The 25,828-nt window shown below is 44.6% G+C and overlaps 1 pseudogene; it reads right to left on the reverse strand.

Moving 5' to 3' along the window:
• Nucleotides 1–6,132: 6,132 nt before the first annotated feature.
• Nucleotides 6,133–25,828, reverse strand: part of LOC116883250 — a 28,526-nt pseudogene continuing 8,830 nt past the window's right edge.

Consider the following 25,828-nt stretch of genomic DNA (forward strand, 5'->3'; position numbering starts at 1 on the left):
CTGAGGCAGTGTGTGACACCATGATTAGAGGAGAGCGGCTCATGTCTACTCCTCAAACACCCAGGTACAGCCTGCTCTTCCTAGTCTTGCTAATGAAGTGGGTCCCTCACCCTGACTTCTCTGCTTGTCAGATCCACTTTGGTTGGGTTGTAGGCACTGACCCTCTCTTCCCACCGCCTGGCTAATGGAGGTGTTTAGTCTGCAGGAGTCTATGACTCTCCTAGGACTCTGTGCAGCCCTCACTGGACAGTCAGTGGTGACTGAGACACCCACGCCCCTGCCCAGGACATGTCCTTTGGGCCACTCCAGGGAAGCAGAGCCCTGCCCTCTTTGACGTCCCCTTTTTATGTCCAGGATCCTGCAAATGTGCACATTCTGCTTAGGGGAGAAAACACCACATTTGTCTTTAGCAACTTCTCTTATCTTGTGTAACATTATCCTTAGTTCCACTTGTTTCTTAAGGCTAGGCGCTTTCTTTGTCTCATATACACTTCACGTGCTTTTATTTGTGGATCTGTGTATTTCAAACTCACCTTATATTCGTGAGTGAACTGATCTTGATCATGAACATGAATTTTTTATTGTCGTTGAAATGGCGTGAAGTATCAAGTACTCTTGTTAAGGTTTGTTACATCTTTTACATGAAAACATTGACGTAGTATCTGGTTTATTGTAGTTTTAATTTTATGAGTGTGTTTGCACACATGTTAAAGTCAGAAGACAAATTGTGGGCCCGGCTCTCTCCTTCCACCATATGGGCTTGAAAAATTAAAACTTGGGTCATCAGGTCTGGTGGTAAACAGCACTGGTTTTGGGTACAGGGTAACATTGGCTTTCTGGAACACATTGGAAAGTGTCCCTTCCCTTTTGTATTATGGAATTATTTTAGGAAATTGGTGTTCTTTAAAAGTCTAGCTGAGTTCATTTATGATTACGTCTGGCTGATTTTTCGTTTGTTCATCTTTTACCTTCATTGCTTGTTTTTGGCCTACTCAAGTATTTTATATGCATTTGGAAAATTTCCCATCTCTCCCTGGAGACTGATTGTCTTTTAGGTTTCCTGTCTCTGTTCCATAGGTTCTTAGGTCTCTTCTAATGGCTGCTCTTTTCTTTTTACATTTGTTTATTTTATGTAAGTTAGTGCACTGTTTCTCTCTTCAGACACACCAGCAGAGGGCATTGGATCCCATCACAGATGGTTGTGAGCCACCATATGATCGCTGGGAATTGAACTCAGGACTTCTGGAAGAGCAGTCAGTGCTCTTAACCGTTGAGCCATCTCTCCAGCCCTGTGCTAACGGTCCTTAGTGCCTTGCTATATCTGCTACTGTATTTCATTCATTCTTTTCCTCTCGTTTTACTCTGTATCTTCTTTCGTTAGATTTGGGAATGCTGCCTCAGTTTCCTCTCTCTTTTCCAAGGACCATGCTTCCATTTTTTCATTGTTCTTTATGGTCTGTTTGGCTAGGTTCAGCTCTCACCTTCAGTGTGTTTTGTCAGCTACTGCTTTGGGGTTTGTTTGTTATTTTTCTGTGACCCTGAAGCACACTGTGGGACCATCTCACCTCTCTCTCACTCTCCTCTGTGGGAACTCCGAGCTGTACAGCTACTTTCCATCCTGTTTCTCTTGTGTGCAATATCATGGATCTCATCTCTCTGTTTTGTCAGCTTGTCTTAGGATGGAAATTGTCAAGCAACGTGCAGGGAATTGAAGAGAGTGGGCAATGATGCAGCTGGACCTGGAGGTCAGACCCTCTGGGTCACCTCAGGACATCTTGGCAAAGGCAGCTCTACATGGCTGTGCCACCTCCACAAAGAGGTGTAGGCTGCAGTCAGGGTCCTGGAAAGGGGTGAGAAAAATCACTCTGACAACAGGACTGAAACTGACATCATTAAGCTTCTGGACCATCCAAACATCATGGAGCTGTTCCACATCAACCTGAAAACACATCTTTGTGGCAGGAATGTGCTGCTGAGGGAGATCTGGTGAGCCACACTGAGAAAGGCGTCTGTCTACAGAAGGGACACACTCATCACATCTTTACCCAGATGATGCGTTCAGCTCGCTAACCCATGAGAACAGAATTGCACACAGATTCATCAAACTGTATGTCTTTGGCCTGGCCATCAAACTCACCACTGGACAGAAGTTCAAGTGTGGTGTGGTACAGTGTGTGTTGTGGTGATGCCAGATTCCCAACACATTATATGTGGAGATAGGGGCTCTCCAGCTGGATCTGATCATAGCATTATATTGTCAGGTAGTGTGGGATGGGGTGAGCAATGGGATTTGATCACCTAGAAACTTACCTATGTGCTGTGCATGCACCCACACCCCATTAACACCTTATTTACATTGTTACTTTGAGGGCATGTAGGACACTCACCTTATAGATTTCTAGATATCACTCCTGGCTAGGCAGCCTATTGTATGCTGCCGCATATGCAATGCCAGGTACCAGACACTCCTAGATATCTCCGACTACATTGCCACTAGAGATACTGGGAAAGGCATCAGGTCTGCTGGACATTCCACCTCCTGTCATTGACCCTCGTGTCCTGCTACATTCAGATCAGGCTGGACACCTCTGGCCTGGCATATACCTCAGGGGTATTGCACTGTGAGACAGCACTTGTGCAGCGAGTTTGTAGGCATTGCTGTACCACAGCCCCGTGCCTCAAATGCACTCCTAAGTATTGGGCAATGCATGGCTTCCCAGCAAACACCACATTGACTGGTAGGTATTGGGCCATGCTGAACAGACCCCCAACATCTACATCACATTAGTTCTGGATATCGGGTCCTAAATGATCCCTGAGAAACCTCACAATAACTGACAGTCATCAGGCCATGCTGGATCCTCCCCTCCCCTGTATGCACAGCACACTGCTGTGTGCAGGACTTGCTTGTCGGCCACACACTAATGATGCCCACGTGTACTGCTGGGTGTCAGGACTCTGTTAGACATGAGCCTCATCAGCACCTACTACATCATAAATTATCAGGCATCCAGCATGGCGTGATAAAAGCAGTGTATTTAAGGCTGTGGGAATGAGGGAAGTCAAGTGCAGAATGACCTAGTGCCTAGCAGTTGTCTGTGGTAGTGGAGGTGACGTCCTAGAGGGCTTCAAACCTCAGTGAATGTGGTGTGGGTGGTGGAGAATGTCTAGAAGGTTCTGAAAATGGCAGTGTATGGGAGTCTTTGTCAGGGGACAAGGTGTGGAGTCTGATAACTTGGTTGTGCTTTTCAGATAGCAGCAAGGAAGTATTCACATGGTCTCATAATGTCTATTACCCAGTATCGTAAGTGGTGTAACCCCTCGGATGTATTTTTCAGTGCCCTCGCACAACAAAGATTGTATGGGGTTCAAGGAGAGTGTGTCCAACCATGCTTGAAAATTAACATTGTATTTAGGGCAGCAACATGGGCAGTGGGGCTGCTCACATACATCAAGCTATCAACCCTTGCAGCATATCCCATGGCACATACAAACCTGTAGAAATGGTGTCCTCCTGGGCCCTACCCCACATAAACTGGTACATTCTAGGACCTGCTAGAGACCACTCTGTAGTCTTAGGTACACTGTTACAAAACAGATGCTACCGGGACCCTAGCCATACTATTGGGCTGTGTATCTAACTGTGCTGGACATATTCCCTCACATCATCCATAAAGATGCTTCTATGTTCCAGATTCTGCTGGTAAACCCAGTATGTTTCACCCCACATACCTAAGTCTCACACCCTATGAGACCCCTCAACTCCCATACTCTGCTAGGAATCGGGACACACAGGACACCCCTCCTCCTCCCACCACTGTGCTGTGCATAGTGTCAGGTCCTACTGTACCTACCCCATACACACAGTGTGGAAGACAGGCTGTAGTGATACATGTTACCATTTTTCCAATCATTGCACACACATTTCCACACATGTATATATATTTTTTCACATGTATATTTTTAAGCCCTGCTGGTCATTGTCCTGCTGTTTCCCATAGAAACTCCTTCCTATCCAGCCTTTCCCCAGCTGCTCATGTTGTCCCATGTACACTAACATATGAGACCCTATTGGACTCCCTCTATCTCAGTAGCTAACTGATATCAGCTGCCAGCTGTCAGAGTATCCTGGGCTTCCCACTGTAGAACTCCGCCCTCTGTTATGTAACTGTTGTGTTTCAAGAGTTTTATGTATCTTCCAACAAGTCTTCCATCCTTCTACTTCCCTCAAAGCTCCATTCCTAGCAGTGTAATGGGACAGCAACAAATCATGTTATCCAGCATAGTATTATAGGTAGTACTGTGAGTGTGTGTGTGTGTGTGTGTGTGTGTGTCTGTGTGTGTCTGTGTGTGTTGGTTTGTGTGCCCTGCTCGTCCTCATATCTACTGGGTCATGTTGGATTGGTCAGAAGTATCTTTCAGACGTGACTTTTGGGCAGTGACAGGGTGCAGGATGTCCACATATGTGCTTGTGCCTTCAATACTGTCACCCTGATATCTGTACTCCAAGCAGAAGCAAACTTGCTGACAGACACAATGAGCACATGGAAGATGGTGGCATCTGGTGAGATGTTTTGGACAGTCTCTCAGGGATGTAAGGTTGCAAGGAATGAATGCAGGGTTGGCTGCATTGCTGACTTCCCTGGAAAGGAAAATGCTTCTGTGACCAGAAGGAGGAAGCCACACTTGCTGGCCTTTGCACAAACCGATCAATCCTTCACAATTACTCCTGTATGCTCAGACTCTGGAGGAGACTTCTGCCACCTCTCTCTGGCCCGTCCCATATGGGTATGGCGTTTCCTGGCCCAGAACGCATTTCCAACATGGGTTAGGGAATGCTGTTGATACAGCTCAGGGCTACTCAGTACTGAGTCAGTGAGGTGTTTTAACCTTTCTGACAGAGACTCTTTCCTGTGTCTCTCAAATGATGAAGGAGAAGAGGCTCATCTCTGTGGTTATTGAACCATGGGAGCAGGGAGTATCCTGACAAGGACTGAGAGGTTCAGGAAGGAGCCAGGTTCTAGCTTCCTGGGGATGTGTGTCTGTACACCATCAGACAGCAATGAAACTCTGGGTATGTGTGCTTATAGGCTTCCTCCAGTGGCTGGAATTTACCTACTAGCTCTACGCTCTGTCAGCTTACAGCAGCACCAGCCATGATGTCATGGTCAAACTGGTCAAGCACCCTATCCCAGCTCCTGACTTTGTATTTAAACATGTCCTGGATCCTTGACCACCAGCAGCAGGTGAGTTACCCACGGGAATAGGACTCTTTGGTTTCATTTGCGCATTTACTAGGCTGAGCAGTCACTGTCCTCTCTTTCCCAGTAGATACTGAAACAAACTACCTGAACTGGATGTGAAAGTGTTTCAGCTGAATCTTGAGGTGAACATTCTTTGTGCCTGTCATTTGAATGAGACAGCTTGAGGAAGGGCCATCCATATTCCCGCTCCCTAAGATGAGTATGAGGAGTAAGTCCATCTCTAACTCCTTTTCCCTGAAGGGCTTCACTGCCCTGAAGTCGGCACACCTGTGTATGTCCTGCCTGTGACGTCACTGATGCAGGACAAATGGAGAGAGCAGCATGGCCGATGCCTGCTGTGTGGGCTACAGTGATAGTCTAAGTGCAAGACATGCACCAAGGGCTCTTGTGGCTCAAGTCAAAGACAAACTAAGCAGAGATGGGACAAAGGAGAGAAGAGTTTTATTACCTGAAGGGGGTGAAGAGAACATTGGGAACCATTTTGGAAGACCACATCCTGCTCCAACAGGTAAAGCATGAAGACTTCACTCTGGGAGCCTGACGTATGTGTAGAAGTTTCAGTCGATCCCTGAGCATACTTGGATGTTCCTCAGAGGTATTGTAGTAGGAGTCTCTTTTTTTCCTTTTCCCTGTATATATAGGGAGGACTGGCTCCCATTTTTTTACTGTATCTTTCAGCTGGGTGAAGCATGGGATAGAAGACCTTACTGTCCCATGACATGTTCCCTGGATTTTCCCTTTAGATCTTATAATCCTTTGTCTCACTTCATGGTGATGAAACACATTGAGATCATTCACATTGATCTTATCCTTGGGGACTCTTAATTCTTGAGTATCCTCCCTCCTATGTCTTCTTCTGAAGAATCATCTAAGCCCTGGGAAGTCTGGGGTTTTGGCGTGTATTCTGGAAGCTGGGCAGAGAGTGTTGTGAAGGCAAGATGATCTGGCCTGTGTGTACTCTACCGGGGCCTTCTGGACGATGTCTCACAGGCCAGGCCTGAGGATGCTTATTTGATATCGAGTCAGTCACAGTGTATGTTTGTGTTTTTAGAGCTGACTCCCAAGAGTGTGTGTGGGGTAGGTGTTGGGAGATGTCAAGTCTGGTTGGCCTCTGCAGACTCAAATACTTGGGACCCACGTTGATGGCTGGGCCATTGGGAATCATACTGGATCCCAGTCTAACTCCCCAGTCAGAGAGGCTCTCCTTTCACCTCTCAGGTATTGGTTTGTTTTGACCACTGCAGATCTGACCCTATCTTTAGAGCCTACAGTTTTTTCACTCCAGAGCATATACCCTGAGGCCACATCCTCTGATCTCTCCTATGTTGCAATCCTGGCCATTTTGGGTAGTATTGGTAGCAGGATGCTTTTCCAGTCCCTTTGATAGTCGTGTTCTGCTGGGATTTGGTCTCGAGGCAGGAAGCACAGAGCCTAGCGCTCAGGTATCTCTGCCATGGATCTCAATGAGCCTTTGGGTTCATGGTTGGCTGCAGGTGGAGGGGCTCTTTGTGTGTCCTGCACCTCCGCAGCTGAGTGCATAGACAGAGCCCTCTCTAGCCTGGCAGCTGACGCACTTTTACCCTTATCCTTCCTGGGTCCTGGTGATGCAAATTTTCCAGGATCATTGCAGCCTTGGAATAGTATTCCTCCTTGGAGTCACAGATGGGTAAGGATGTACACACAACATGGGGAAGGGTTAAAACTGAAACCCCAGGTGAGGTGAGATCCCTTTCCTCAGGAATCTGCAGCTATTGTCTCCTTCTGCATTTCACTGGAAGGTATGTGATGTTTGATTCCTGCTCCCATTCAGTCTTTGAGTCAAGCAGGGATAGATGCTCAGCAGGGTTCACGTAGAAGAGCTGGTTTTTCCTCAGTGCAGGGTTCCTGACTCCAGCCTCTTCCCAGGGCTGCTGCTCAAAGTGCAGGTTAGGCCTTTGTCCCTAACACCTAGGCTCTTATTGAAGGCATTCTGTGTGTTACACTTAGCTATTGCCTTTCTGAGGGCATCTCTCAGCACAGACCCCGTCACCTGGTAGCTTTTGGAGTTGAGGATATGGGGCTGAGCAGGAAAGGAGAGTTCAGGCTTGATCTTAGAACAACACAGTGTTTGCTGGACATTGACCTTGGATGGAAATCAATTCCCTGGATGGGAGCAATGAGAAGGGCGTTCCTTGTTGTCCTTGATTACCCTGTCTTTTTCATTCTGTGACTATTCATGATGGTGGAGCGTCGGACAATGCTCAGGATGCTGGAGGCTGATCTGATAGTTTTAGTTTGCAGGGTCCCCTGGACAAGTTGTCAGTGTGCCGAGTAATGGCTGTTTCATGTTTTCGTTCCTTGGAACCTGTCACGCCTTTCCAATTCAGTCCGTTTGCCAGGGCTGGTTTTCAGTTGGTCACCATGTCTATCTCAGTGCTAGGCTCAGCTCTTCCACAGGCCCTACTCTGTAAACAATCGGTGTTGGTTTGGTGTGGAACTTGGTAGTTCTTCCAGTTCCTGCACCTCAGTCACAGCAACCAAGCTTGGAATTACAAATGGTTGATGCAGTGGCTGCTCCTGGGAAATCTCTGGAGGTTCTCCAGCCTTCTTTAGTCCTCGGACAGGGACAAATGCATCACTAAATGTCACAGTTTATATCCTGATGATGAAGGGCTTCTGAAGGCCTGGGCAGTAGCCACAACTGACTGAGAACACAGGATATGCCCCTGACAAGTCCACTAAACTTCAGCTGTATAGGATCCTCCAAGACCTTGAGGTAGGACAACAGCTGAGAGAAAGGACTATAATCCATTTTCCTATTAGTGTTTGAAAAAGGCTGTGGTGTGGAAAAGTTGCTTTGTCAGACTGCAAGAGACAGGAGGCAATAGTGTCAGGCCTTTGCAGAGGATCATTAGACTGTGTAAATATGGCGCCTGTAGCCATAGAGTCCCTCCACTGCCTCCATATCCCATATCCCCTAGTGTCACATCCAATAGGGCTGTGTTCCAATCCCACCCTGCATGGCACCTTCAGTATGGAGACCCCCAGACTCTGTGCTCACATTATGGAGTGAAAAATTCCACAAGACTTAGAGATTTTCTTACATATTCACAGGTTGTGATGGAGTCTGGGCCTCTTCCTCAGTTTTTCTGCCATCTCCAACCCTGGAGATAGCTATGTAAGATAAGGACAAGGAACGATAACACAGATTAGTGAGACATCTCTCTTATGACAACCCATGCTAGGACTCTAATGCTCAAGCACCATTGTGCAAGGACAGCACTGTGAGCCAGGGGAATGAGGGACCTCATCTCTCCATTTATACTTTCCTTGCTCTTCCTTCCACTCCTGTCATTCCCCTTACAATATAGCAAGGGGCACAGGACCTGTTCTCTGAGAGAGAATTGCAGCTAGGAGAATTGAAGCTATATGTTGTCAGGTGGACCTGGGAGTCCACAATATCACTCCAGTGCTCAAACTACACTCCCAAGTGTAGCACCCATCAAGGCTAATCGCAGCTTTGTTGTGTCACAAATCCTGGGGATTTCCTGTCCCTGATTTCCTTCCCAGCAGCCCCCCTTCCTTCTTGGAGCTCTGCATCTCATGTTCAAAAAGCATGGCTGTCACCATGATCCTCATCAACGAGGTGAGGGCCAGATGGAATTCCTCTCCACAGGAAAGCAGGAGCCTACCTTTTACAGCAGCAGTTTTCTTCCTGGTCTTGCTCTGCCCCTCTTCAGCCCCTTTGAGTTCCAAACAATACAAATGAGCTGGGGACTTGCTTTACTCACTCTGGTAGACAACCTTCCTGTTCTCTGTGCTCATGAATAACAATGAAATGCATTTCCCAGAGAGCTCTGTCTCATCCATCCTTGACCCATTCACATGGTGTATAAACACATTTTCTTTTAGCCCTGTTGGAAATAGCAGAAGGCACTGTCTGTGCCTCAGGTTCCACATGTGCCTCAATCAGTGTTCCTCAGACAGGATCCTACTCAAGCCCAAGCTCTGCAGCTGATTCTGGGCTCTCAGGTGATATTTGCTTCCTCAGAGCAGAGACTCAGTCCGTGATCTGAGGCCCATGGCCTCATCACCTGCTGCACATTAGTTCACCACAAACGTAGGCAAGTCCCTGAGCAGAGGACAACGGCTTTTCTCATAGCTTGTCCTGTGTCCTCACCAACTCAGAAATAGTGTGTCCATGGCGCCATGTCATCCTGAGTACCCTCTCTGTCTCTCTCTACAGATGGTCTGAGAGCTTCAGTCAGTCACCTCAGGGGCACTCTCACCGCTGGTCTACCTGTCTGTTGCTGCAGACGGAAGTGCTGCTCTTTAGAGTTTGTCCCTTATGTATCTGTAGTTAGAGTTTGAATGTTTTCCTCTCTTCCAGCCTTCTCCACCCCTTTTCTTCCACCCTTTCAACTACTTAGCACTACATAGGAGAGAACAATGATGGAGTAGAAAGGGGGTGATGTTATTGTTAGACTAACTCCTGCTGATTTAGGGGGGTTGAGTTCCTTGGGCCAAGTTTGACCTTTCCATCAGGATATCCAACTTCGTCTTGTTTCTGTGCACACGACTATGTATCAAAACACAAACACCAACCACTGATAGGAAACACAGCCCACCAACAACCCACCATGCCTCCCAAGGCCCTGTCATTTTTATACCCTCTGAAAAGACCACAGAGTTACAGGAACCAGAGAAATGCGGAAACTATCTGCTGCTGGCAAAATCACTCACATGCTAGAGCATGAGGCAAATCATAGTCAGTTGATGTGGAAAATCTTAAGGTACACCATATTACCACCCCCAAGATTAAAACAAAAACCACAAAAATATTCTTATATTTATGTTTTTAAAAAGAATAAAAATGCTAAACTTTGTCAGTACACCTGCCTTTCAAGGGAATGGGAGATTAAAGGTTATGATTAGAGACTGCTGCTCCACTGTGTGTGAACCGTGTCTTTGCTCATCTTTGGGATGTCCCCTATGCTTCCAGATGGTGGTGACAGTGGATACTCAGTGAAGGATGGGAATAGTAGGAAAACTATCCCCTCCTCGCACACATCCCAATGCTCCTGTCCATTGCTATGTCCATGGAGCTGGGGCTCATCCACGAATCTCTTAACGTTATTCATTAGAAGAAGGGAATTCACCATCTTCTGAATTGCAGTGCAGCTCCTAGGACACTGAGTCCTGAAGCTCAGTTTGACATGTGTCAGGAGGGCTCAGGGCACATCACACTGCTGTGGCCTCCTCATCACAAAGGGATCCTGGCAGTAGAGAGGCTGCCACAGCCCCTTGCCAGGCTCCAGCCCAGCCAGCCCCTCTGTGCCCTTTCCCTGCGCCCTCCATCCACATCCTGCTTGTGAATCAGTCTCAAGTAGATTCTGTCCATGTTTTGTTCCATATCCCTGAGCCCCAATATTTCTCTGTGTAGGCCCATATTTTTCACAACCTACTTTAATATAGTTCAACCTCTCCCCAGTCCAACATCCACCAGAGGTAGTTGAAAAGGAGGATTATTAGGATATGGGAAGTGGACCTGTTTAGAAATATTTCATTTGGGCAATTCCAATCTCTGTTGTTCTCAGTCCAAACCCAGAGCAAACACCAAATATGAATCAGCAGCTGCAGTCTAGAGCACTGAGCAGACACCACACAGGAATCAGGAAGGGCAGTTCAATCCTGAACAAACTAGGTCAACCAATATACTGTAAGGGTGTGTTGACTTTAGAATGTCAATCTGCATTAGCTTTAAGATGGGGACATGGTAATGCTTATGTATGTACAGGTGCTCAAAAAATATGGCTACCAGCAAAACATAAAAAGATCAGAGATCAGATAGGACCAGGGAATATTCCTATCACTGGAGACCTGGATGTCTTCATGAAGCAAATAGCCAAAGTTATTCACAGACTGTCTCAATGTATGAATCCTTAAAAATGCATGCAAATCAACTTCAGAGGGCCCTTGTGACCAATCACACAGGGACTGTATAATATAGACTGGAAGGACAATACAGAAAATGGATAAACACAGAGACTGGACAATAAATGATCCAGCCCACTGTTTTCAGACTAACCACTTTTCCTTGGGGACCAAACAACAGACAGTTCAGCAACTGTATAAACCCAGAGTCTGGGCAATAAATGATGCAGCTAGCTTTATTCAGACTAACCATTTCCCTCTGGGGCCCTAAACAGGAATTCTTCATCACAATGCATCAAGAAAAGAAGACTCTCGCCCCAATCCCTTAAGTTGACTAGGTAGTTTTAGTCACTGGATGTGTTACGGTTGTTATTCTCTAGTGTTTGAATTTGTATATTAATAGAAATTTAAGGTTTTGGTTTAATTATTGTGCTCTATATCGAAAGACATGAAAGGATTATGTTTAGTCATTCTCTATTCATAGGCATTTGAGCTTGTTTTTTAGACCATGACAATATTGTACTTAATAAGCCCTTTATTGAAAAGTGATGATTTCTGTAATTATTTCTATTGTGAAAAGATTATTGATGTTAGAGAAAAGGACAATTCTTAAACAGAGAGGGGGATGTGAAGAGGAACCTTAAGGGTTCTTTGGAAAGTCATTTCTTCTGGGTAGTGTTTTGCTGGGGTGACAATGTGAAGGAAGAGTTTCCTGAAGTAGACAGAGGTGAAAGGATGTTTTGCCAAAGCAAGCATGCGAGAGGCCATGTGATGAACGATTCTCTGTTAACAACTAGTATCGATTGGTCTGACTTACATTTTTACTTGAGTTTCATTTGTCAGGACTCCATAGAGAGAAAATCACCAAAATTTTCCGGTGGTGTGCTATGCTGCATTTCTTGCCCTTTTGAGGACTGAGCCAATTGGCAGAGTGGTGTCCACTGAGGGAGACTCACATCCTGAGGCAAGACACCTGGTGAGGCAAAACCAGGGAGGGCATATGATGCTTGGAGGAGGGTAAATAGGATTCAACAGCTGTGAGAAGAGATTGCATTGCTCACACAGCTAAACTCTTCTTGGCTTTGTGTCTTCACTGATGTTCACTCAGTCCAGAGAGGCATAGCAGCTCCTGGCATCCCTGCTGGTCTGAATCCCTCCTGCTGAATTGGTCTGAAATTCCCTTTCTTGAGTCTTCATGTGGTTTACCTATCAGGGTCATTGTAGCTTCATACAATGACTTTCACATTGTTTCTTCTGTTTCTATTTCCTCAAATAGTTTAAGGAGTATTGGCATTAGCTCTTCTTTGAAAGTCTGGTGGAGCTCTGTGTGAAAACCATCTGGCCCTGGGTTTGTTTTATTTCTATTTCCTTAGAAGTTTATAGGACCGTTTGAATTGTTTACCTCTTTTCGCTTTAACTATGGGGAAAGGTATCTGTAGAATTGTTCCTGACAATCTTAGAAAGAACTGAAAGAGCTTGAAGGGGCTTGAGATCCCATATGAACAACAATGCCAACCAACCAGAACTTCCAGGGACTAAGCCACTGCCCAAAGACTATACATGGACTGACCCTGGGCTCCAACCTCATAGGTAGCAATGAATAGCCTAGTAAGAGCACCAGTGGAAGGGGAAGCCCTTGGTCCTGCTAAGACTGACCCCCCAGTGAATGTGATTGTTGGGGGGGAGGGTGGTAATGGGGGGGATGGGGAGGGTAACACCCATACAGAAGGGGAGTGGGAGGGGTTAGAGGGATGTTGCCAGTGAAACTGGGAAGGGGAATAACAATCGAAATGTAAATAAGAAATACTCAAGTTAATAAAGATGGGGGAAAAAAAAAGAATTGTTCCTGACATTTAGATGGTTTAATTTTATGGCATTCGGACTTTGAAGTCAGTCCACATTATTCTTTGGATTTCCCCGTGTCTGTTGCTACATTCTGCTTTTAATTTCTGATTTTCCTGACTTGGGTATATTCTTCCTGCTTTTTCATTAATTTGGCTAAGAGTTTGTCTTTCTTGTTGATTTTCCCCCCCAAAGAACTAGCACTTTGTTTCTTTGGTCCTCTGTATAGTTCTCTCTGTTCCTCATTTGTTGACTCCTGTCCCGAGTTTGATTATGTTTTTACTGTCGACTTCTCGTACATTTGCTTCTTTTTGTTCTGAAGCTTTCAGGTGTGCTTTGGCATTCCTAGGAGGAGATCTCTCCTTCCTGAAGGCATTTTGTTCTCTGAACTCTCCTCTTAGCACTGCTCTCATTGTGTGCTATAAGTTTATGTATGTTCTGCCTTCATTTTCACTGAATTCTGGGATGTCCAAAATTTCTTTCTTTCCTTTCTCAATTTTCATTCAGTAGACAATTGTCCTGTTTCCATGCATTTGTAGACTTGCTTTTGTTTCTGTTGTTGAATTTCAGCTTTTACCTATTGTTGTGTGATAAGATGCAAGGGGTCATTTCAGTTTTGTTTTATCTGTTGAGGCATGCTTTGTGACAAGTATATGGCCAATTTTTGGGAAGGTTCAGTAAGATGGTGAGAAGATGGTAGTCTATTCTTTTGTGGTTGGTTGGATAACCTGTTAGGTCATTTGGAATCATAATGTCTATTGATTGCATTATGTCTCCATGTATTTTCTGTCTTGATGGCCTGTACATTGGTGAGAGCTGGGTGTTGAAGTCTCCCACTATTAACATGGGGGTTTGATGGGTGATTTAAGTTTTAGTCATGTTTCTTTTATGAGTGTGGGTGCCCTTTCATTTGAGGCATTTTTCCTTTGATGAATATGATGTATTCTTCGTCATATCTTTTGATTATTCTTGTTTGAAATTCCATTTTATTAGATATTAGAATTGCTATCCTGCTTGCTTATTGGGTATGGTTGCTTGAAGAACATTTGTTCAGCCCTTTAGCCTTTTGTTATGATTATTGTGTTTCAGAGGTGTATTTTCGTTATGCACCAGTATGATGGATCCTGTTTTCCCATCCATTCTGTTGGCTTGTTTGTTTTTGTTGGGAAATTGATTCCCTTGATGTTGAGAGATATTACTGACCTATGACTGTGAATTCCAGTCAATTTGACTTTGGTGGTGATTGTGCATGCGTGTGTGTGTGTGTCTGTATGTTTGCGTGCTTCCCTTCCTGTGGTTTTCTGGTGTGGTGTTATTTATTTCCTGTGCTTTCTTGGGTGTAGGTAGCCTCCTTAGGTTAGAGTTGTTCTGTAGGTCTGTATTTTAATTTAGATATTGTTTAAACTTGGTTTTGTCATGGAATATCTTGTTTTCTCCATCTAAGGTGATTGAAAGTTTTGCTAGCTACAGTATTCTGGACTGAAGTCTGCCATTTCAGCACACTTGCCAAGGCCCTTCTGACTTTTAAAGTCTCTGATGAGCAATTTGGTGTAATTCTGGTAGGTCTGACTTTCATGTTACCTTGCCTTTTTCTCCTTTTGGGGATTCTGTATATATAGTGCTTTGATTTTTGTGTGGTGGCAGGATTTTCTTTTTTGATCCAATCTATTTCATGTTTGGTAAGATTCCTGTATGTATATAGGCATGTCTATTTTTAGGTTGCTGAAATTTACTTCTATGATTTTGTTGAAAATATCTTCTGGCCTTGTACCTGGGAACCTTCTCTTTCTTCTGCTCCTATATTTCTTAGGTTTGGTCTTTTCATAGTGTCCCTGATTTCTTCGAAGCTGTCATGACTTTTTATATTTGGTCTTTTCTTCATTCTATCGATTTCTTCATATCATACCTTCTATGCCTGAATCCCTCCCCTCCATCTCTTATATTCTGTTGGTGATGTTCACCTCTGTAGCTCCTGTTCCTTCCCTTGGTTTTCAAACTCCATGATTCACTCAGTTTTTGTTTTCTTTGTTACTTTTATTTCTGATTTCAGGTTGTTGGCAGTTTTATGCATTTTTTTTCACATGTGTGATTTCATTTTCCTATATTTCTTAAGGCATTTATTAATCTCCTTTCTACAGGTCTGTATCATCTTTATATGTTTTGATTTAAGGTCACCTTTTTGTCCTTTGGCTCTAAGTGGTTAAGTATATAGAATGTAGATACCCTTGTCTCACTGCAGATCTTAATGTACATACTCTGAGGTTTGCAGTGTTTGATATAAAGTTGTTCTTAAGTCTCTCACATAAAGCCTTTATTACATTCAAGCATGTTCTGTCAACTCATAATTGGTGAGAGATTTTCATCCTTTAATCATGTTGAACATTTGTGTGTCTATATTACAGCTGGACTCACAGGCAGTTGTGAGCTGTTTGCTGTAGGTGATAGAGTCTGGCTGTTATGCAAGAACAGGAAGTAGACGTAATCTTAACCACTGAATGCTCTCTCCAGTCTTTAGATTTTGGAAGGATTTCACTGTGGATCACTAGAGCACTGGTGCCTTGGAACTCACTATGTAAACCAGGCTGTCTTCACACTCACAGAGACTTGCGTTCTTTGCATCCAAACTACTACTGATATTAAAGGCAGGCTCCACCATGCTTGGCCTCTAATTACTTTCATATGTTACAGTGGGTTTTCTATTTATTCTATATTAAGTTTTTTTTGTTTTCTTCTATGTATCTTCAATGTGTTCCCCCAACAATCCTTTGGATGTATTCTGAATGTGCTGTAGCATCTCTCCTATCATCTCTAATTTTGCTATCTGGGACTCTACATCTTTGATTAATTCAGGTAGGAGGTTTCCAATCCTACTTATTTTCTAAGAACTAAGTCTCGTTTAACTTATTGTTTATATTATCCTTTAGTCTCTATTATAGTTGCTTTTGCCCCTATGAGTATTATTCTTGAAATGTCCTGCTTGTACTGGGTGCCAGCTCACTTTGTTTTTCTAAGACCTCAGGATGCATCATTAGGTCGTTGATTTGAGATTTTGGTTGTATTTCTTTTGGGGGGGTGGGATGGGGAGTGGAGATTAATGCATGCATACATTGCTATAAAATTTCCTCTTGAAACTGCCTTAAGTATATCCCAAGCTAAGACTGTGAGATAGCACCTGAGGTCCCTAGTAAGAGATATCCCTAACTGGCTTTAGTCTGCAGGGCTGTTTTCTCCACCGATACATTCGGAAAACGCCTTCCTAGTGATCGGATTTCATGAGCCACTGTCTTCATTACTGATCCTTCTAGCACGTTGTGCTGTCTTTGTAAAGGGCTCACTGACCAGTTTCCTCACTGTTGCTATAGTGCCCACCTGAATGTCAATAAACAGCAGCTAAAGCCATAAGTAAATAAGTAAATAAACAAACAAATAAATAAAGAAGTAACTTTCATTGAGATTTTCGAATTTTCCCCATGAATATATTGACATAGTATTTGGTTTATTGTAGTTTTAATTGTGTGTGTCTGCACACATGCGGAGGTCAAAGGACAAATTGTGGAGCCAGTTCTATCCCTCCATCATGTGGGTTCAAGAACTAGACCTGGCTCATCTGCTCTGTCAGTGAGCAGTGCCGCTCACTGAGTTATTTTCACTTTGTGTGGCTTGGATGACAGGGATCGGCTTTGTGGAGCGCACTGGGAAGCGTCCCTTCTCCACTTTACGGAATTATTTTAAGAACATTAGTGTTTTTTAAAAGTCAGGGAGATTTCATCCACAAATATTTCTGGTCTTGGGCATTTCGAGTATTTGTTTTGTTTATTAATCTTTCAATTTCATTGCCTGGTATTGATATATTCATGCATTTTTATGTATTTAGAAATTTGCCAATATCTCCGTTTCACAATTGTTGGCTGTATGTCTGTCCCATAGATTCTTAGATCTGTTTTAAAGGCTGTTGTTTTTAGATTATTTATTTATTTTATTTAAGTTACACATCTGCTCTCTTCAGACACACCAGCAGAGGGCATCGGATCCTATTACAGATGGTGGTGAGCCATCTCTTATCTCCTCAGCCATCTCTCTGGCCCTGTCTTAATGTTCTTAGAGCCTTGCTGTATCTGCTACTGTATTTCATTTGTGTCTCCTTTTACTCTGTATCTTCTCATTTTGTTAGATTCGGGAATGCTGCCTCAGTTTCCTCTCTCCTTTCCAAGGACCATGCCTTTTCCCCATTGTTCATTATGGTCTGGTTAGGTTCAGCTCTCACCTTCAGCTGTTTATCAGCGGCTGCTTTGGGGTTTTGTGTATTATTTTTCTGTGACCCTGAAGCACACTGTGGGGCCATCTCACCTCTCTCTCACTTACCCATGTGGGAACTGAGAGCCATACAGCTTCCTCCCATCCTGCTTCTCTTGAGTGCAGTATCATGGTTTTCATCTCAGTGTTTAGTCAGCTGGTGTTAGCATGGGAATTGCCGAGCAACCTGCCAGCAAGTGAAGAGAGCAGGCAGCAGTGAAGCTGGAACTGGGGTTAGATCCTCCAAAATGTGTCCATTTCACACGATCTTATCACCTTCAGGACCCTTGGCACAGAAAGGCAGCTTTCCCAAGCTGTGCCTCCTCTACAGGAGGCGTAGGACACTTTCAGGGTCCAGGAAATGGGGGAGAAAATGACTGAGTCAATCTTCTAGGTCATCCAAATATAATGCAGCTGTTCCCCCTCATAATGGGAAAACGTATGTGTGTGGTGCTGGGACGGCTGCTGAGGGAGATCTGGTGAGCCTCATTGAGAAGGTCGGCCATCTACAGGCAGTACAGGCTCAGCCCCTCTTCACACAGATGTGAACAGATATATTCAGTTCACTGAGCAGTGAGAACAGCATTGCACACAGCAGCATCTAACTGTGTGAATTTGGCCATCAAAGTCACCTCTGGAGAGACGTTCAAGCCTAGTGATGGTGCAGTGTGTGCTGTGCTGAGGCCAGATTCCCAATGTACTGTGTGTGGCAGGGAGGCTCTCCAGCTGGAACTGATCACAGCATTGTATTGGCAGGTGCTTTGGGATGTTGTATGCAACATTTTCTGATAACCAAGGTCTTACAAATGTGGTGAACACGAACCTCACATAACCTGTTAACAAAGTACAGATATTGTTATTTAAGGAACCTTAGAACAGTCACCATATAGATTTCTAGATATCAGTCCTGCCTAGATAGTATCTCTTCTACTGTGGCATATACAGTGCCAGGTTCCAGAACCAGCTAGACAACCCCTCTGACCCCAGTGCCACCTGAGATACAGGAATAGGTATCAGGTCCTGCAGGACACCTCACCACCTTCCATTGGCCCTGCTAGATTCAGGGTCCTGACATAAGAAAGGAAGTTAAAGGTTATCAGCTTATGAGTCAATAGAAGGTTTTTTTGTTTGTTTGTTTGTTTTTTGTTTTTTTTTTTTTTTTTGCAGCAGACTTAACTTCTACCCTTCTTCCTAAGGTCCCAGTGACACACTCGGACAGGACCCGATCTGGGAATCAATGAGCTAATAAGGGCTCACTTACAGAGCAGAGGTTAGGGGTTACCTGCAAAGGTACATGTGTCCTCCCTGTCAAGTTGTACCAGAAAAAAGTTAGTACCAAGTGAGGCTGACATCTTCCACATTCCTACATACATGGAGGTCCCTCCCCTACTCTGCCCTGGCCCCATTCCAAGGCCAAGTTCAATTATCAAGGTGTTGCATACATGATTTGTTTGTAGTGAGGACCCTTTCTGGTTTGCAGATGAGCCTCTTGTATTTGTACACCCACCCACCAAGGAAAAAAAGAGAAAGGTCCACACTCATATAAACACACACACACACACACACACACACACACACACACACACACACACACACACCACACCATAAACAACACACACACACCACACAACACACACACACACACCATAAACAACACACACACACACCACACACCACACACACACACACACCACACACCATAAACAACACACACACACACACACACACACACACACCACACATAGATGATAGTGCACTTGGAAGTTCTCTGTTTCTATGGACAAGGGTATCCATGCTCTTAATAACCTAGTTATGCCCCAAAGCCCATCTCAGGAGGGAATAGAATTTGTGTGTGAAGTGGGCTGGATCAGGGATAGCACATGACGTTCCTAAAGGCACACATTATAGGAAAATGAAGAGAGAGGAAAGCTCTGGGAAGTGAGCCAAGTAGCCGGTTAGCAGGTCAGTGTGCAGCGATAGAGTGTGTTTCCAGGTATGAAAAGAAGTCTTAGTTGCCTTTATTTGAATGGGGTTCATTTTCCCAACTATTGTTTTATTTTGTATTTGTTACAATATATATGGGTCATATTCTTTCCTTTCTCCAACTTTTCCCAAATTTCTCCCTCACTACCCACACAACTTCATATTTTTATCTTAAGGAAAACAAAACAAAGCCCACCAGATTATGGTGGTCTAGAGGTTATAATTTTAAAACATGGACTTGCACTTAGCAAAGTATCTAATAAAAGTAGGAAAGCCTTGAAGGTAAAGTTTTACAAGATTATGAAAAGATACATTTAATCATCCTAAACTTAAAATAGTAATATCATCTTCATCATTTAAAAGAATCAGTTAAATAATGGTAATGTCTATTATAAATGATATATTATAATTTAATGAAAATGAGAATTCAATATAATGATAGATTTTATGTATTTTCTCCTTAATATTTGACAGCTATACAGAAATAAAAGGGGCAAAATAAAATCCTTTTGATGGATGAAGTAGTGAAAGTGTTTTCTCATAGTATTAGGACCTGTGGGACTGGAGAGTTGCCTCAGTAGTTAAAAGCAGTGGCTGCCTTGGACAGGACCAGGTTCAATTCCTAGCACTCACATGGTAGCTCCCAGCCATGTGTAAGCCAATCTCCAGGGGAAAGTTCTTCACATGGAATAATTTCCTGCCAAGATATAACCAGTGAAATGCTCACATCCAGAATATACCTTTCTATCAATCAGTGAGGAGAAAGGAAGAGTGAGACTGGCATGGCTGCAGGTAAGAAAACAGAACCATGAACAGCACCAAGGAAACCGAAGTCTCAAAACCCATCCGTTAACCCTGTAGTTACTCAAGTGAGCGCGACTGGGAAAAGAGGCCTGAAGCAGCCACAAGCAAACCGACCCTTGTGCCAGTGGGACCTCTGTACACCAAAGCAGGAGCCCTAGAAGCACACAAGCTATTACTAGCATCATGCAGGGAGGAAGCAGTTTCCAGGGCAGTCATCAATTAAATGGGGATGTAAACATCTGTCCACTTTGGATTGGATAGAGAAATCTGGGTACATTAAAATAAGGTGAAAGTGCTAAATGATTCAGATGTGGGTCCTGTGAGCAGGGATGCATCATCCTATGCTACAGTGTTAAAGGGACGATGGCAGACAGAGTCCCTGAGATGAGCAATACAAGCTCGGGGTGTCAAGACTCTACTTCTATGTGAGGAAGAGGAAGAGGAAGCTCCTGAAGCAAGGGCTTCCCTTGCAGAGGGGAGGGGTGATGACAGAGGAGCACATAAGCTTTGAGGGGTTGACAGCATCCTGTATTTTGACCCTGGGTGTTCGTGCCCATGTTAGTTTTATACTAATGACTTAACATCCCATATATGTTTTGTTATGTTTTCCTTATTTTACACTAAAAACAAATATATGAAGAAAATGCAAAAGAGGAAGTGGAGATGAGATCTGGTGAAGCAGTTGGGGAGGAAAAATGGATTGTTTCCTTCGGGGCTTGCAGGAGGGATGCAGAATTGAAAGAAAATTATGGGAGGAGAGAGCAGAGATGGAACTCTACCAGACAGTGGATGCAGATAGGGTGTTTGGTCTCCACAGAGCTCAGAGGGGTGGTAAAGTAGGAATGTAGGCTTCCAAATTATCTGCATAATAATCTTCACCAGGAAACAGTCTACAACTGACAGACATTGACTACTCCAGAGTGGCACTGGTGCAGCATCATATGAGCTGCATGTCTCCATGGTGATGGCTTGGGGAGGAAGTGGAGGATATATCCATGTCTCCAGGGAGAACACTGGGGATGTCTGTGGTTTCTCTGCAGGATTTCCTGTGTTACTAGGCAGGCCTGTGTGACGTGGCCCTCAGTAACTATCCATGGTCACACACTGCGCTCTATTCTGGATCAAGCTATAGTCATAGAAGAAGACAGACTGGTGATGATCACTGACCCATCACACAGGCTTAGATGAGTAGTGATAGGGTCTGTCCGCATCAAGGTGAAGAGGAGCTCCTGGGATAGGTGTTCTCTATGTCTGTCCTGGAAATGCAGGTAGGGACTCCTGGGATAGGTGTTTTCTACGTCTGTCTTTGAAATGTACGTACAAATTCTCCTACTTTTGAAATGGGGATGATATCTTTGTGATTATTGTCTCAGCACATCATTCTGTATAGTGACAAAAACATAAAGGTGGGGCAGTAAGGGGACACATTGAGCCACAGACCTGGGTGGGGTCTTCACAGGGTTGGCCATCCTGAAAAAGTGTAGCCTTTTGTTGTCTCTGTAATGACAGAAAGATTATTACTAACTGCACAGCAAAGGGCGTGTGTGAAGGTGACACCTGAAAGTGACTGTGCCTTCCCACCTGCCCTGTCTCTCCATAAACTGCACTGAGGCAGGAGCAATGCTGACCTTCCCCTGCTCCATCACTGTGAGACAGGAACCACTGTCCTGAAAGACAGGAATGTTTACCAGGAAGCAGCTCCCATCTGGGAAGGAGCCGTGAGCTCAGGAGGAAGAGCTCCAGAAGGAACAACCTTTCTTTGCAGGGACAAAATCAAGTTTATTACCAGGAAGCATGGGGGACACAATGGCTGGGCAGATGGGACATCTTCTAGAAAATCCTGGTGTGAAGGCAAGGATGGCCAGAGCCACCTGCACCTTGCCCTGTCCTGGTCAGGTCTACCTGGTGTCAGATGCTTGCTGGGCAGCTACTGAAGTCCTTAAGCAGTCAGTTCCCGTGTGGTTGACTGGATGGTTCCCTTTGGGACTTGTAAGGCAGCCATGGAACTTTAATGTGGTTCAGGGACTGAACGATCAGTACCTGACTGCTGTTCCTCTAATTTCTCAGTATCCATGTGAATGATTCTGTCTCACAGGGCTGATTTTGAAGACTGTGACTGATTCTAGTTTTTGTTGTAGTTTTACCTGGGTCACATGCTCTCTAGTCAGCAATACCTGGCCCCTGCTTGTCTCTAGTTCCCCTGTACCCACATGGAAGTTCATTCTCCTTGGGCGTGTGGAGCTACTTAAAGCCCATCCCCCTCTTCACTTGAGTTGGAAGTTGGTCACAGGCTCTCTGGGCTTCAATATCTGACTGTGGTTTGTCTTCAATTCCCGTATATGTGAAGGGATAGCTATTGATCTCAGGGCTGACATGGCCACAGCGTAATCTGCTTGCTGCTCTGCTATGAATTGTGTCATGCAGACCCACAGGAGAGTGGGATGTCAGTGAGTCTACTTTACACCCTAGTACCTTTGATGGGTACCCTTCAGTGTTTTCCAAGATCTGGACGAGAGCATTCACAAGTGATTGTATTTCAGCTACAATTGAAGATGACCTTGTTCCTTGTTACAACCTCCTGTATTTGCCCAGTACCTGATGTAGGGAGAATATTCTCTATGGAATCCCCCTGCCCTAAGTATTTTGTGATGAAGTTTCCATATTTTGAAGCAGTCCTTGTGATGTTATTCCAAGAGCTTTTAGAAGTAGCCTCCTCTTCCCCTGGAATCCAAGTCTTGGTTGTATCCCTGAACTGGGTGGAGCTTGGGATGGAAGGACTTACTTTCCTGAGCCTTTCTCCTGGCTTATGGCTCTAGATCTTAGAGTAATCTCCTTCTCTTCATGGGCATGGAACCCCTTGAAATCTTTCACTTCAAATTTTTCCTTAGGGACACATATCTCTCCAGTTTCTACCCTCGAGTGTCTCCTCATGAAGACATCACCAAAGCCCTGGGAAGTTATGGGATTTTGGCACGTATTCTGGAAGCTAAGCATCCGGTGTTTTGAAGGCAAGCTGACCTTGGCAGTGTGTACTGTACTGGGGACATCTGGATCGTGTTTCACAGGCCAGGGCTGTGGCTGAAGGCCAGGAGCAGTCAGTTCCCGTGTGATTGACTGGACTTGTAAGTCCTTTTGGGACGTGTAAGGCAGCCACAGCCCTTTTTTTGTTTGTACTTTGATTTCAAGTCAATCTGACTATATGTCTGTGATTTTAGACCTGTGTCCTGTTCATGCTATAGGGTAGGTGTTTGGAGACGGCCTGGGTTTTTTGTTGGCCTCTAAAGACCCAAAGTCCCTGGGACTGATCATGATGGCTTGCCCATTGTGACTCTCACTGGATTCCAGACTCACTGTCCATGCAGATGGCTCTTCTATCACACCCACCATATTGCTTTATTTGGCTCCTGAGGGTGGGACGGTTTCATCCTGGCCAAGCACTATCACACGCCAGAAGGGATTAGCTGAGTCCACATGCTGAAACCTCCTCCTAGGTGGATGCTTGGCCATTTTTGGGCCAAATTTGTTTGCACACTGCCTCTTTCCATTCTTTGGATAGTCCTGGTCTGCTATGGTTTTGTCTGGAGGTGAAAGTCAGTTTGCTGAATACTCAGATATCCCTAAAATGGATCTGGATGAGCTTTTGAGGGCCCATGACTTGTCGCGCCCACCTCGGCTGGCAAGGAAGACGCAACACGGTTGGATTCTTCTCAACAGCATTTATTGCAGGACCACCTCTGCTGATACGGGGACCTCGAGCAGCAAAAGCGCTCGCCTTATATACACAACAGGCTGGGGCTATGCTAATTGTCTTTCAGGGATTGAAAGACACTATCAGGGATTGAATCCCACTATCACCCCACTATCACCCCACTATCACCCCTGCTACTTATCCTCCAGGGTTTGGTGGAGCATGAATCCCTCATTAGCATATTAACGTCCTGGCCAACTGACGCCAGGTGCAAAACCCGTGCATGCGCAGTACTGCTGTTCACCACAGGAGGGTGCCCTACATCTCCCCCTTTTTTGTTTAATAAAATGAATGGTCTAGATCTGGGTGTCAATCTTGTCATTGCTCCTGTCTTAGGTCGTTCTCATCCAAACTCGGCCTTACCCGTCATAGAGTTACCCTATCGCCACTGGGCCCCATGTCTTAGGTTGGTCCGAGCTCAAGGAAAGTTGCCCGTCTCTGGATACAATGACTCCACATGACCATGACAAAAATGATCTAGGGCGAACTCTTAATCTTTCAAAGAGGCCAGCCATATGTTGGGAGAAGCACCATTTTAATGGTGGTCATAGCCTGGTAAACAACCACTTTGTGTCTGGCATGTTCTCTTTTTAAACGGCCAATAAGCCAGAGACCTACTCTGCATCCCAGGAGGACAATAGCTCCCCAGGCAAACATGCCCGCCCACTCCTTAAAAAGGGAGAAAGCATTGGCAATCCATGAGGTAAAATCTTCAATTGTGATGGGGTCCAACCTAGTGCTCTTGAGGACAGCGATCTGCATCAGCAATTGTCTTGATAGTTGCTCTGCTTTCATGGACCAGTTTCCTTTCAGATAATTCGAGATTTCTTTGCTCTGTTGAGAATGCTGAGAAAAGTTAGCTCGCAAAGGAATAATGCATTAACTCTAAAGGAGGAAACGCAGGAAAGCTGCGTCATAAGACACAGTGCTTCAATTTGTTCTTGAACTAAATCTATCCTTTGATTAGCTAATAGAAAGCCAGATGCTAAATGAGTACATTGCTCATATTAGAGCTTATATTATATTGAATATTGAAACGTGGCTCTACGCAACCAAATGCAGGGCAGGGAAGAGTTCTTAACAGTAAAACATAAGGTATGCGACAGAGAAAAGTTAGTGGCGGCATACCGTTGGGGCATTTCTCCATCTGGCACTATACAGGGAACATCACACAAATAGGAGGTAGAGAAAAGGTTGGCAAAACAGTAGAATTGCTATGAACTGGCATGGGTACTGGCCAGGATCTGGCAACAGCCCACAAGATGAGTGAATCAACCTGGATTACCATTCCCAATAATAGTAGGGTTCGTTGTCTCATCTTCAGGAAGAGCAGAAGGCAATTTTCGAGTCAAGCGCTCAGGTACCCAAATTGGATTTTCTTGATTCTGCAGAAAGACACAAACAGCTCCCCTAGATCTCGAAATCATGGGATCTGGGCCACACTATTCACCAGTTAATACATCCTTCCACTTTATTTCTGTGTTAGTCATAGGTGTAGTAGCAGCATGGCGAGCCGTGGCAGAGCTGCCACGCGCATCCAAAATTAAAAAATTTAGAGTAAAAAGAGCTAAAGAAAGTTGTTCTTTTGGTGTTAGGCCACTGGCAATTCCCTCTTTTTGTTTTTGTATAAGCTCTTTTTATTTATTTATTTATTTATTTTTATTAACTTGAATATTTATTATATACATTTCGAGTGTTATTCCCTTTCCCGGTTTTCGGGCAAACATCCCCTTCCTCCCTCCCCTTCCTTATGGGTGTTCCCCTCCCCATCCTCCCCCCATTGCCGCCCTCCCCCCAACAGTCTAGTTCACTGGGGGTTCAGTCTTAGCAGGACCCAGGGCTTCCCCTTCCACTGGTGCTCTTACTAGGATATTCATTGCTACCTATGAGGTCAGAGTCCAGGGTATAGTCTTTAGGTAGTATAGTCTTTAGGTAGTGGCTTAGTCCCTGGAAGCTCTGGTTGCTTGGCATTGTTGTACAT

The sequence above is a fragment of the Rattus rattus genome, chromosome 14 (assembly GCF_011064425.1).
Source record: "Rattus rattus isolate New Zealand chromosome 14, Rrattus_CSIRO_v1, whole genome shotgun sequence".
NCBI classification, from domain to species: Eukaryota; Metazoa; Chordata; class Mammalia; order Rodentia; family Muridae; genus Rattus; species Rattus rattus.